Source organism: Abramis brama (assembly GCF_963993115.1).
Source record: "Abramis brama genome assembly, chromosome: 11".
Lineage (NCBI taxonomy): Eukaryota > Metazoa > Chordata > Actinopteri > Cypriniformes > Leuciscidae > Abramis > Abramis brama.
The window spans coordinates 5,692,357-5,705,705 of record NC_139973.1 but is presented as its reverse complement, the minus strand read 5'-3'; the positions used below and the strand labels follow the sequence as shown (position 1 = coordinate 5,705,705).

General features: G+C 38.3%; 1 long non-coding RNA gene across 2 annotated transcripts in view; it reads right to left on the bottom strand.

Annotated features, from left to right (window-relative positions):
• LOC311091870 overlaps positions 1 to 13,349 on the bottom strand; it is a 53,941-nt gene that overhangs the window by 19,642 nt on the left and 20,950 nt on the right. Inside the window, exons 4-5 of one of the 2 annotated variants that reach the window (XR_014608176.1) lie at positions 8,976 to 9,004; positions 4,387 to 4,496 (exon numbers count right to left, since the gene is read on the bottom strand). This is a non-coding gene — a long non-coding RNA (uncharacterized lncRNA). The remainder of the gene's footprint in view (positions 1 to 4,386; positions 4,497 to 8,975; positions 9,005 to 13,349) is intronic. The other variant, XR_014608177.1, reaches the window with a different exon arrangement.

Genomic DNA, 13,349 nt, shown 5'->3' with positions numbered 1-13,349 from the left:
CTGTTCTGTAACAGAATTATTATTTTTTATACTACAGGGCCGTTGAATGCTTGAATCTGATTGGTTGACGAACGTTCTAAGGTGTGCATTATTTTCAGGGAAACGCACGGCTAAAGTAGTTCCAGGCAGGTCTTGACCGCATTACAGTTCCATATCACTTCGCCTAGTTAACGGTAATAACGGAAAATAGGATACAATTCATAACAAGAAAAAGCATTTAGCCCCATGCGCTTGATCTGCAGTTTTCAATGTCTAGCTTCACAATCAATGGAAACATGCAGTTTAATTTTAATAAATAAAGTATATTCCTATCTATAATCAATAGAAAATTAAACTGAATATATAGGCTAAAAAATGGATAGTCCTGCAGCACGGATTTTTTTATTGCAGATAATATAACAAATAAATAATTATTGATAGGCTTTACTTGTTAAAAGGCTTTTTGTTTCATTTATTTGGCTAGTCTACTGTCATCTGTAATAATAGAAGAAAAAAAAAGAATGAACTAATTAATTAAAACGAATTGAATTAATAAATAAATAATAATATTGACGCACATGCTTTTCTGTCTCATTATTGCAACATCTCTCTATAATAACTGCATAAAGCCGAGCCGGGGACACACTTTAAGGCCGGTTATGAATGTAATTTGATACTGACTGATCGATCATGCCCAAACGCGTGTTCAGCGCGTTCAGTCTGTGTTCGGTGTTTAAAATCTGCAGCAGTCGATGAAAACAGTCAGAGAATGTGTCAGCTAGTCGTGTGTCCCCAGCTTTAGTCTGCTATCAGTGGCTCAAACCTCCGTTACTAACTCTAAAATGACGTTTTGGAATTAGCAACGGAGGCATGGGATTAGATGCGTAAGAAATTAGTCCTACATACTAGAGCGTTTTAATGACAAAAACTTTACAAACGTCTTGAAATACATAATCTGAACAATGTTTCGAGGTGTGGTAACTGTAGTATAAGCGGAATAATTGACTTCAGGCCGTTGAATTATTAGAAAAATAATGCACACCCGAGGTGAACGGCCACTCCGCTTCGCGTCGTGACCGCATTACCACCTCGGGTGTGCATTATTTTTCTAATAATTCAACGGCCTGTCGTCAATTATTCCTTACTTATTTGAAACCCCTTAACATTTTCCTGAGATGTTGTTTTATGAAATACAATCTGAAAAGTAGTCCAATTTAAATTATAATTACAATATATTAGCATATTTCCATAAGAATGCTACATTTGATCACTAAATTAATGTCAGACATTTTTAAAGACCAAGGAGAAGTTGTTTTCATGGTGAAACCTCCAAACATTTCATATCTCTGAAAAGTCCTGAATGTGCTCTTTACAGGACACCCAGGTCGTGTCATGTGACATGTATGATGTCAGAGAAATTCACTAAAATATAATGTCCACTACAGTAGACAAAAGTCTATTCTTGGGTCCCAGGAGGATATAGAACTATAAATCGTTTCAGATATAGAACTTTTTAGGTGTTCCCATCATGAGATCATTTTATGCATTTAGTTTTAATAAAGTTTTTATTTTGGATCATTTTATGAATTTACCAGCTCATAAACATACTTTATCACTAGAAAATCTGTTAACCATGAAAGTATTATGCAATCATTTAAGACATTTAGAACCTTTCTGGCATAAAGCACTTTGGAGCATTCTGGATCTTTTTACTTTCGTTAAATTCAAATGAGTGTTTAGGCTATTCTTTTGAAGTTCTCCATTTGTGTTCTAGAGAAGAAATAGCATCACATGAGTTTGAAAAGACATGTGGCTGAAGTAAATGAATGATTTTTGGGCTAACAAATGAATGTTCAGCACTTAAAGTTTCATGCTCTGTTACAAACTCCAAAAGAAAAAAATTCTTATCTGAGTGTAGATGTAATCAGTGTGGTCCTGAATCAGGTTTTACAAACAGTTAACGGTTTATCACACGACTGCCAGCTGAGATACGTCAGGAATCTGAAGTTCACTGAACCCTCTTTGTGCAGTAATGAGGATCCATTAGCACGTAACTCGACACTGTTCTTGGATCAGAGACAGCAGATGCTGATGTCTTTACACGGCTATTAGCAGGAGGGTAATCCGCACTCTCAACATTAAATGAAATTAAGAAGAACTGAAAACTGGAAAACTTGCAGAAAGGGAAAGCTTATTTAAAAACAGCATATGTTGTGTTATAGATGCTGGTCCTCAATAGACTTCATAACTAGCTATCCAGTAGACTTCCTTGGTCAACCAGTTTCATCTGACAGACATTGCTGGCTAACTTCACCAGCATGGTTATGATGGTCAACTAGCTAGACCAGGACCAATCCACCATGCAAATGTAACAGACGAAGGCCAGTGAGAGCTGTGTGTGTAAACCTCACTCCCCTAATCCCAAGCAGCGCTCTAGACTGACACTAGAGACTGCTCTCTTTAGCCTCTTTGTTAAAGCGCCCACCTCCCATGTGGACAGGCCCGGGTTCGAGTCCCGGTTCAAAATGGGGAAACAAAATCAATCTGTAGTTATTGGTATGCCAAATAGAATATTGAGACCATAAAATATTATTATTCAGTAATGGTCAGTAGCAATAGAAAATAGTTCCATAATTAATTCATTAAATTACAAAATAGGACCTGATCTGACCCATATTAATTACTTTGTTGATGTAACCTAATATAGTCAAAGTGATTCAAATATGTGAAATTATATACTGGAATTATTTAAAAAATAAAACATTTGATTTAGATGTGACCACGTAAAGCACATTTCCAAGTTGCCTGATTAAACATTTTTATAGCATATTAAAGAAGATAAAACACTTGCAGTGTAGGAGTTGGGAAACCTGATTATAAAGCACTTGGTAACCAATCACTCTCAACATTTAAATATGAACTAGAGCAATCATTTAATCTCTTTCCACTGTTTCTAGCATTTTTGTTTAAAAAAAAATCCCCATCTGTACATAGAAGAGCACTTGCCACTTTCTGAGTTTTGACCTCCCCCTGTTGGAGAATATATATATATATATATATATATATATATATATGTATGTATATATATTATATATGTATATATATTATATATGTATACTTGAGCATGTCACTCAGGACTGAGGTCAGGAGGTGAGGTCACTCCTTAAGGAGCCAACCAAAGAGCAAAGACAAAGAGCCTCCTTCTTTAAAAGACCAAAGGAAAGGAGACGAGAGCCAGACAGATGCACTATCTGAGGTTTTAAAAGAATAAAGTGCAGCCTTTATCAAGTGTACCTAAAAGACAATTCGTCTTTAACTTCTCAAACAAAGAGCTCACATTGATGAAGTAGTCAGATTGCATGAATCAAAAGCATTTAAGCTGATGACATCTTTTCTTATCTTTTAAACCCCCTGAATTGGGAGTTTAATGATATTTAAAGGTAAATGTTGTTATTGCCCAATGTTTTCCTCTCCGTTTAAATGAGCATGATCAATACGCTTTTGTAAGAGCAGTTATGCCAATTCTAAACACACTTGAGGTAGGCTGTCAAAAATTGTGCACACATGTACAGTACTGCAATATCAGTTATAACTTGCTTAACTTGGTTAGTGCTGCAATGTAGTCATCGAGTTAAACTCATGGTTGGTGGATGAATCATGAGAACCACAAAGAAAGTTCTGCATGCGGTTCATTCTTAGAATCCTTCTGAGCATTTCCCTTCAGAGAATTTGCATTGAGGTCATAATTTCAACTTCAGTATTATGATACATAGGTGAAGCTTACATTAACATATAAGGGTCAAGAAAAATAAAACAAATACTACTTTGCATAAAGACATAAAATTTAAAGACCATAAAAATTATTTTTTATGATAGTTAAGCACATTTTCACCAATATTCTATCACCCATTTTTATTATTGTCACAAAAATATGAAAACCTTTTCTTTTCTGTCTCTTTTTCTTGTAAACACTAATAAGGCAATAATTAACATCCATTTTTTTATCCAAGTTAATAAGCTCCACAGATTAATTTCATTTAACTCAAAATCTTGGTTTGACTACACAAGCATGTTAATTGCACTAACTTGAAATTTTGAGTAAGCTAACTCATACAATTTGATTGATTCCTCCCCCTTCCTGTGGTCCGTGTGTCCAGTCCATAAATACACAAGTGAAATTTATAGGGGGCATGCGACGAGAGTGTCTCAGTACTCAGGTTTTGAAACGCATGCATCTAGTATATACCTGTCTCAAAATAACTTGGTGTGGTTCAGGCGTCATCACTACAGAGGGCGGACCTCAATTAGACAGTGCCAACCTTTGTGAGCATGCATGGTAACACTGAATTACATTTACATCCCCAGATCTTAGTTTGTGTCACATTATGTGTGCTGATGAACTGTCACCTTGTTCCCTGTGGAGAGAAGCTCCTGTCCAAACAAAATCCTGTTATTGCAGGGAGCTCATCTGGACAAATGTTTGTCTGTGTCCCTTTCGGATGTCGTTTCTCTTAGCACTGTTGAGATAAACGAGAGAGGGAGAGTGATGGAGACAGAAGGGAAAGTCAAGCATGAGCGCTTCAGGAGTGACCCTTTAATGAAGCAGCTCTGATCACCTTCACAGACGCTGTGAGCTGTTTTTTAGCATGTTGCTATGTGGTTTCTAAAGCTTTACTAGGTCAGTGCTTACTGGCCCAAGTCAAAAGGACCATTGCCCAAGTCTATGATATTCTGGTCCTACTCGAACCACTCCAAGCGGGATTCGAACCTAACAAAGACTGCAGTCTCTAGCGTCAGTCGCTCATGCACTTCTTGAGGCCAGGGGAGTGAGGTTTACTCGCACAGCTCTTACTACCTGGCCTCAGTTACACTCACCACCTTAATCCTCACTCCTATCCGGGTCACGGCACCAAATGTAACCAGTCCTACTCAAACCGCTCCGAGCGGGATTTGAACCGGCGTTTACGGCATGGGAGGCGGGTGTGCTAACAAGGATCCTCGTGCGACTCTTGAGGCCAAGGGAGTGGGGAGTGAGGTTTACTGATATTTAGATATGGCTCAGGTCTCTCCTTCAATCCAAGTCTGTATGAGTATAGTATGAGTACAGTAATATAGTTAACTAAGCAAACACCAATAAAACTCCCAGAACACTCCAAAATATGTAAATGACAAGAAATGAATAAATGTTTAAACCTTCCAACATGAACTTCCTGGACTCCAAGCGTCTCGTCATGTTAACCGCATTGGAAATTTCCTTGCAGGCCTGTAGTTCAGTGGTGAGACAACAGAGAGCAGCCCACAATGGTAACACAAACAAACATCTCCACATATATGTGTGCGATTTCCCTTTAGTGTAGGCATTTGCTGTAATACGTAGGCCCTTTGTTGTTTGCTGTGTAGGTTCTCTCTCATTAACCACAGACCAGTGCCCTATTTTCATTCATGCCTTCAGTTGGGTCTTTCTCGCCAAAGTGGTGCAGAGGAGGATAAATTCACTGACCATGAAATATTAAGCACAAGTACTTATTGTTCGCCTGTAAAATGCAGTATGATCAAAGGACGTTTGTAGTGAGTCGGGTCTTGTCTTCACACATTTTATAGATGGCTGCCAATTCTGTCTCATGTTTAACAACAACTATGTGTGAACGCGGCCAAGATGAAAGAGGGGCTTGCGTGAATTGATCTGTGGTGTGAAAAACTGTGTGAGGGGTCTTAGGGTATGTGCATTAATTACGGCAGAAAAAATTTGGCTGAATTCCCCTCGTTTTAAATGCCAATCTTATTGTAACTTACTCGCACATCATACTCAGCACACTTGATCCAGAGCATTTCTGCCACTTCAAGTGGTAAATACTGTGCTTTTATAGCGACTAATGCTGTAACTGGTAACTTTATCTAGGCCGAGCAGAGGAGGATTTTTGAGCCATTGTTCAACCTACGTGTTTTCCCTTACATCTGTTAAGGCCAATTTACAGCAAAACCAGGTTAAAAAGTCAGCATGATAATGCCCTACATTCAGTCATAACATATGTAATGCAAGACACAAAAAAACTTATCATGCAAATTTGACTCACTTTAATGTAAAATATGTCCCAACCAATAATGCTATCATAAAACTAGTACCTAGACTTTGAATAAACCATATAAAACATTTGATCTGATTGACATTAACATATAGATTAAAATGTATTAATTCAAAAGTAATTTTCACCCTATTTTTCTTATAGTAAAAAAGCAATATTCTAATTACAAAGTGAGAAGTCCATTATCATCACATTTAATTTAAAAGTTTCCTGCAGAATTTCATGTAAATCCACAGGTAAAACTGATCTGTCTGCATAATACTGTGGATAAACAGCATTGATCTATGACAAAGCAAGGTCACAAATAGTAAAACTAAATTAAAATCCAAAATTAACGTGTAACCGCAGAAGCCACATAAACAGGAAGTACTCTCTTTCCTGACAGGAAGTGGGTGAATGCATGCGAATGCTTTGCTGCATGTGTATGTACATTTGGAGGTATACGAATCTGTGTGTTAGATGAGAACTACTTATCTGGTAAGATTGGAACTGTCATACTACTTGTGTAGCAAACTAAATCTGAGAACCTCTGAGCCACATCCTCTTTCCTGATACACCTTTCCCTGCAGCGTTATTGCTCTCATAGTACTGCCTAGTGTAGTCATTTTACACACTTTTTGTTCAGTATTAAATGACAGTAACAAAGCTCACATTACTATTAATATCACTCATGTGTAGGTTAAGGGATTTATACAAACACTGAACTTTAAGCAACCTTAACTATCTCATCTTACACCAGTTGTTGAGGATAGGTGTGCTGTTACTTTTCTAAGTGATCAACTTTACGATTTCACCTAAAAGGTGATAAAACAAAAAAAAGGAGGGAAAAAAACCCCCAGACAACCACCAAGAACATCTCATAGCTGCACAACCACTCAAAACACTCTAGCAACTGCATAAAAACGCACTGACAATTACCCAGAACACTCTAGAAACTGCATAGTAACAACCTGGCCACCTAGAACATCTTATCAACTATCTAGCAACGCTTCTGGCAACCCCCCAGAACACCCTAGCAATTGCATAGCAACAATCTGGCCACTCAGAACACCCTAGCAACTGCATAGCAACAACCTGGCTGCTAAGAACACTTTATCAACTGTATAGCAATGTCTTGGCAACCACCCAAAACATTATAGCAACTGCATAGCAATGCCCTGGCAACCATCCAGAACACAATAGGAACTACAACCTGGCTACTAAGAACACCTTATCAACTGTATGGCAACTAGAGTTCTCAACGGGTCGGGTCGACGGGACCCGCGGGTTCGGGCCGGATTCGGGTCGAAAATATAATCAAATGACTCGGACCTCGGGCTTAATCTTTTCCGCTCAGTGAAAAAAACAACGTGCATCATGGAGAGGGGCGGGGGCAGACCTGACACCGCTGTGTGCACGCCTTTAGCCTGGAGAGAAGAAGATGGAGTTGGTGAAAAGTAAACTTGCCGCAGGTGAATTCACCGTCGCTACTACAGCCTATTTATATATTTAAAGTTTATTGTTTCAGTTGTTTGTATTGTTAAAAGGCGTGAACATTAAAGGTTGATTTGAATTCCCGTCTGCTGGTCATGATAATACGTGTATGAGAAAAAAAAAATCCGATGCGGCGTCGGGCCACGGGCCGGGTTTGGGCAGATAATTCATGTTGATGTGTCGGGTTACATCGGGTCCGGGCTTTAAAAGCCACGGGCCGGGTCGGGTCGGGTTGGGTTGTAATTTTCAGGCCCGTTGAGAACTCTAATGGCAACACCCTGGCAACCACCAGAACATCCTAGCAACTGCATAACAACAACCTGACCACCTAGAACACCTTATTAACTGTATAGCAACGCCCTAGCAACCCCCCCAGAACACTCAAGCAACTGCATTGCAACAACCTGGCCATCCAGAACATCCTTACATCTCCATAACAATGGCCTGGCAACCCCCCAAAACAATAGGATCTGCATAGCAGCAACCTGGCCACCTAGAACACCTTAGCAACACCCTGGCAACCACCAGAGAATCCTAGCAACTGCATAGCAATGACCTGGCAACCACCTATTACATCTTAAGATTGTGGCATGGGCAAAAACCGACTCGTTTGTCTTCACAACATGTAAAAATCAAGTTGAAAATGTTATACACATTGAAAACGGACAATATGGATACAAAAGAAATTTGCAACACATATAGACTGTCCAAATTAAAATTTAGTTTGATTATGAAGCCCACTTGTAAATTCAATGTATTAATTTATTTATTAACTACAACTCCATCAAGACTGTCATCATGAAAGTAGGTCAATGAATTCCCCTCTGCAAACACAACTGTCACTGTGTCCTTGCTGCTCCTTTTCTAAACAGAAGGGAGATTTTCAAAGCGTTTTGGTTTGTCCATTATGTTTACACTTTTGAGTCACATTAGTCACAGTTCTATGGCTAAGGCATATGACTAGCGCTCAAGCATTACATTATACAAGGATCCTGTTTTGACCTCCCATTAGCCGGCTGTTGAGCAGAGGGGATTCTCTCTCAGAGACTTCACCTTACCTGTGGCACAGATATCGGCAACGCCTTAGCAATGGATATCCTGACCTATTGTATTTTACAGTCCTTAGGTCTGGATAATTTGCCAAGAAATAACTATTGCCTCTTATTGCTCACATTGTGTTCTTGAACCTAAGCTATCAACCTTCTATAATAATATTTTACAATTTATGTGTTGTTGTTCTCAGAAAAATGAGTCATCTAGCTTCCAGATGCTTTCTGCTCTTGTCCTTATCTTATTCTAGCTGGTTGTTTATGTCTATGCTAACATGATAGGGTTTCAAATGCCTCTGGCCAGTGGAGATATAGATAACTAAAAACCTTTGTCCTTAACTGAATCTTTAAAGGAACAATCACACAGAAACGAAACGAAACATTTACTCACCCTTGAGTCATCCCAAAACTGACTTTCTTCTGCAGAAAACAAAATTACATAATTGAAATAATGACAACTATTTTTGCCAAAATGACAATACAACAAACAGAGAAATAGAGGGATGTATCAATATTTTCACACACACACAAAAAAAAAGTGGTCATTTGACTGACACAATTGGTTGTCCTGTGTCACGCCAAGTTTGAATACACGAAAGCGCAAAATGAGATTCAAAAGCGTAGATTATCAGTGAAGAATAATGACTAAAATGGACATACTTTACAATAAGGGTGTATGTGTGTATATATATGAAATAAATTCTACATTAATACTGTAAAAGATTAACAAAAGCTGTAAAAATTGTTTAAAAAAACAAACAAAAAAAATAAATAATATATATATATATATATATATATATATATATATATATATATATATATATATATATAGTTCATTGCTAGTTCATGATACCTATAATGTACGAAGTGTTAATGTATACAAAATAACATACGTTTTATGTTTTTTTGTCCTTTTTGGAGCTTGAAAATATAAAATCACCACTTTCACTGTATGAATAAGTGCAGCATTAACATTCTTCAAAATGTCTTCTTTCATGATTCACAGAAGTAAAAATACAGGTTTGGAACAACATGAGGGTCAATGAATGATGGCAGAATGTCATAAATATGAATCTAATCAATAATCACAGTGTGTGCTGCGAGAGATTTGCACCTAACTCATTACTCAAGCTGTTGAGCTGCTGGTGGTTTCAACTGAGGTTTATAGTGAGAAGACAAACACATGATGGGCTCATAAACACCCCATCAAGTGTGACCAGGGACACATGAGAGCATCATAGACGGCTTTTACCGCCCTCCCCCGTGATTGTAAATGAGGCAATGACGCATATTAAAAGGACCAAATTGGGCAAAAGACACTCAAAGAGATGCTCGCTCACACACACTGACCCGCCAGCAAACTAAAGGTGTGAGCTGACAGACTTTGAGAGGAAAGAGGTCAGAGATAACACACCTACGATGGGAGTGAAAGTGTGTGTGCTGTTGTGGCCTTAAAGGATGTGGGTGTGTGTGAGAAAAGCATATTTGCCATGTAAATAAAACAATAAACACCTGACAAACCGCTCTTGACTTTTTCCTGATTTTGCAAGACGGCTTGTGGCATGACATTCATTATTAAAAACATGCATTTCCAAACAGTCACGAGACAACGAACACTACTATCAGCAAACACATCCCGCAGAGTTTCTCAATCCCAAATCCTTCACTTCTAAAAACCGGTTTCAGACCAAACCCTAGTATGTTGAATACAAGTTGGTACTGCTCACACCAATCAAACACACTCCCACAGAGGCTGGAATTTCTCGAACCGGATTCAGATTGGTGCAAAGCCAAAAACAAACCATCAATGTTCTGTTAGTACATGCCATCTTAGAGCTTTGAATGCCTCCAAGCCCAGTTTTCCTGTCCTCTTTCATGTCTTTCCCACACTTTTTTTTTTGTTGGATTGGGGGGGTCTGAATGATTCATGGTTTCGGTGAGCCTTTCCTGCATGATGTACATTCAAATCACACACACACACACAAAACATGGAAGTGTAGCATGACATCTGTGATATCTTCTAAGGGTATCACTTTAAAAGCATAAGTAGGCGGAAGCTGGTGCTCATCTTACCTCCCTAGTTATATTACAACCAATCATATATCTTTTCCCCAGCTTCTATTTACAGTTATCTGACCTTATACTTTAGCAACATACTATTATCTTGTCTGGGCATTAGAACTCTGCTTAAAATTCTGTTTATTGATGCGTTTTTAATATTTTTTATACCAGGGGTGCCCAATCCTGTTCCTGGAGATCTACCTTCCTGCAAAGCTCAGCTCCAACCCCGATCAAACACAACTGAAGCAGCTCATTAAGATCTTCAGGAGCTCTTGATAATTACAGACATGTGCGTTTGATCAGTGTCAGATCTGAACTCTGCAGGTAGGAAGATTTTCAGGAAGAGTTTTGGGCACCCATGATTTATACCATGGTCTGATTGAACACTCGATTCTGATTGGCTGAAAGGTGTGTATTAAAAACGTTTAATGCACAGGCAGTACCAGTCAGTTTAATCACCGTTCTATGTTAATGTGCTGCTTTCATTGATGCACATACTTACACACATCACTCGCACACAGATTGAGCTGCGCACACACCGAAACATTCAGGAGCACAGAAACTTGTTATCAATGCGGCCCGCAACTTTTATTAATTAAATAATAGCTTTGCTAATGAATCGCTAGATTATATTTCTCAGCAACAAGGGGGTGGCATTGCTGTTTTTGTAGTAATTTAACTCACAGCTTTATCATTTGTAGAGAGAGACGCTGCACAGATGCAGGTAATTCACAACTCTCATCTCTTGCTCTCTAGTAATTAAATTTAAATAAATGCCATAATTCATTAATTCAAATAATGTGATCTTACTGCGCTGCTTCATCTGTGTGTCTGATTTAAAGCAGGCAGAATGCTAGATCAAACGAGCCGTAACTGACGAAAATTACATAATTTTTACCCTTCTGGTCAAATATTGCGCTGCAAACATCATTAACAGCTTTAACTTGTCAATACTGGCAAATTACCATGGTATAAATGGGAGAATCCCCAACTAGCTGTGCATTAAATAATCTGCTTTGCGTTGGGTATTCTTGTGCCCCCAAGTCGTGCATTAAAAACGTTTAATGCACAGTTAGCCATGGATTATCCCTTACTTAATATTTAATGTAGTCAGCACAGTGGTTCATATCATATTTATTTGGTATTTTAGTTCAAATGCACACTATGACTATGTAATCTAACATCTCTTTAAACAGAATATAAATGCCTACAAAATTTAAATCAGTGGTTCCCAACTGGTTTTGCTTCATTAATCAGATTTTACATTTAACATCAAATTTGCTACTCACTGCAGAACCAAAATAGTTTATAATATATCATACAGAAGTGAACAAAAATGTCCTTAAAATCAAACCTGAGAATTATCAGTATTAGTATTAATTAATATTAGAACTGCATAAGAACAACAATATGCAAAATGACTGACATAACCCACCAGTTGAGAATCAGCAAAATACCATTTTTAATTTTTCCAATCCAAACCAACATTATAATTTTGTGTTTAACTGTTCAAATATTTGAACTTAAATGTGCACCAAGTAATTTTTAGTTTGTTATGTTACTGTTGTGTTGTTCAATAGCTGATATGAAAGTGGTATTGGACTTACACCTCACATGATTGCAGCATCATGCAAAAGCGGAAAGACTTTTGAAGATCACTGTTATCATGAAAAAAGTCAAGTGATCACCAACTCCCATGAAGCATTGCGAAAGATGTAATCGAGTCAGCCTGATTATGATCAGATAGCCTTGATATGCTATCAAACTTCTAATATTCTTTCATATTTTGAAATAAACTTGCATTGTTTCTTCATCCCTGTAGTCATTAGTTTTATTACTGTGTCGTTTATGATTCAGTTACTTCACAAATGACCCTGTGATTTTGGTGAATAACTTTGGCAGATGAATCCCAGTCCAACAGGTGGTAAAGTGTAAAAGATTGAGAGTGAGAGAGTGAGAGTGTAAGTGAGTGTGTGTGTGTGTGTGTGAGAGAGAGAGAGAGAGAGAGAGAGAGAGAGAGAGAGACTCATACACACACTGAAGTGAAGGTAAGAAACTTTCCTGCTGAGGTTCACATGGGTTAAAGGGTTAGTTCACCCAAAAATGAAAATTCTGTCAGTAATTACTCACCCTCATGTTGTTCCAACCGCGTAAGACCTTCGTTCATCTTCGGAACATAAATTAAGATATTTTTGATGAAATCTGAGAGCTGATCACTTCTCCATAGGCTGCTAGGTGACCGAAACTTGCTGGCCCATAAAAGTTATTAAAGAGATCGTTAATATAGTCCAAGTGACTACAGTGGTTCAATCTTAAGTATATCAAGCGACAAAAATACTTTTTGTGCGCAAAAACAAACAAAAATAACGACTTTATTCCACTATTCATTTCCTTCTCTCTGGGCCTCGTAGTGTTTTTGCGCTGCGCGTCTGTGTTGCACGTCAACACGCATCACACACATGACCAGCGTCGGCCACTTGTGAGCCTACGTGATGACGTGTAACACAGACGCGCAGCGCAAAAACACTACGAGGCCACTTTTCTGGGCCAGCAAGTTTCGGCCACCTAGCAGCCTATGGAGGAGTGATCCAGCTGTCAGATTTCATCAAAAATATATTAATTTGTGTTCCGAAGATGAACGAAGGTCTTACGCGGTTGGAACAACATGAGGGTGAGTAATTACTGACAGAATTTTCATTTTTGG